General features: G+C 37.5%; 1 non-coding gene across 1 annotated transcript; it reads right to left on the reverse strand.

Moving 5' to 3' along the window:
- Positions 1 to 870: 870 nt before the first annotated feature.
- Positions 871 to 942, reverse strand: trnac-gca. The gene has a single exon. It is a non-coding gene; the product is annotated as a tRNA-Cys (tRNA).
- Positions 943 to 1,157: the final 215 nt, after the last annotated feature.

Raw genomic sequence — 1,157 nt, forward strand, 5'->3', positions numbered from 1 at the left:
ACCCATATGTAACTCATATTATACTTGCAGCCATGTTTATTTCCACAACAGAAATCAAATGCTATTTTCTTCATTGCATCAATCCCAATAAATACCACATAAGATGTAATGTATAACACAGGTCAAATATGGTTTATCTTCCATGCTCTCCAAGTTATTATTGTACAGTGTAATTAGTTTCTTCCCATTTACGAAGTGTTGATACAACAATGACAAATGTTAAAGCTGATTAATGTTGACATCGCATTGTTTAATTTTGTGCTTGGAAACATTTGATGATGGTGTTAATTAGAAGGCAATACTTTCCAATTACCATATAGTACCAATCTTGTGAAAATAAAGGAGAAATATTAATGTCGATCTCGGAGGTAAAAGCAGCAATATTTGGAAATGAGGGAACTGGTACTCCATTTTGAAGTCAGTTGGACAAGTATATGCCATCTCAGGGTTCACCTTCTGGGTAAGTACACAGGATTTTCATTTGTTTGTTCGAAGAACAGCATACACAACTTTCAGGTTGTTTCAGTTAGTAGATTAAAAGTAGAGATAAGGCAAAATTATTTCCCTCAAATGAATCGATGCTGAGACATTGAGTAAGTTTAAGGAGGCGATACACACATTTTAATTAGAAATGGGCGGAAAGGTAATGGAGAGCGGAACTGAGGTTGAGATGCAATACACTGGGACTGTATTAAATGGCTGAGCAGTCTGAAAGGAACTGAATTGCTTATTCATACTCGCAGTTCTTGTTACTTAACGTGTGGTCACTTCTGAGGTTTCAGGTATGGAGCAAGGAAGTGGGATGAATTAGATAGCAAGGTATTCAGCAATGTTACATTCGGAACTCAGAATCTGAGGAAAATGTTATCAAGGGGGCACCTGGATTTGAACCAGAGACCTCTTGATCTGCAGTCAAATGCTCTACCACTGAGCTATACCCCCACAGTAGCAGTGTTTCTTGTTGGATTTATTTGTAATTTACATTTTCCCAGAATTAAAATTCATGAAAGTAGAAGGTGCTGCAGTAACCCAACTGCTCTTCAGCACCTGCAGAATTTTCTGTTTGATTATGCAAGTTAATTTACTAAGGGAGGATCTGGATTTGGACCATGAAAATCATGATCGCTTCCAAATGTTCTACCTCCGAGCTAGAACCC

The sequence above is a fragment of the Chiloscyllium plagiosum genome, chromosome 7, assembly GCF_004010195.1.
Source record: "Chiloscyllium plagiosum isolate BGI_BamShark_2017 chromosome 7, ASM401019v2, whole genome shotgun sequence".
In the NCBI taxonomy this organism is placed as follows: Eukaryota; Metazoa; Chordata; class Chondrichthyes; order Orectolobiformes; family Hemiscylliidae; genus Chiloscyllium; species Chiloscyllium plagiosum.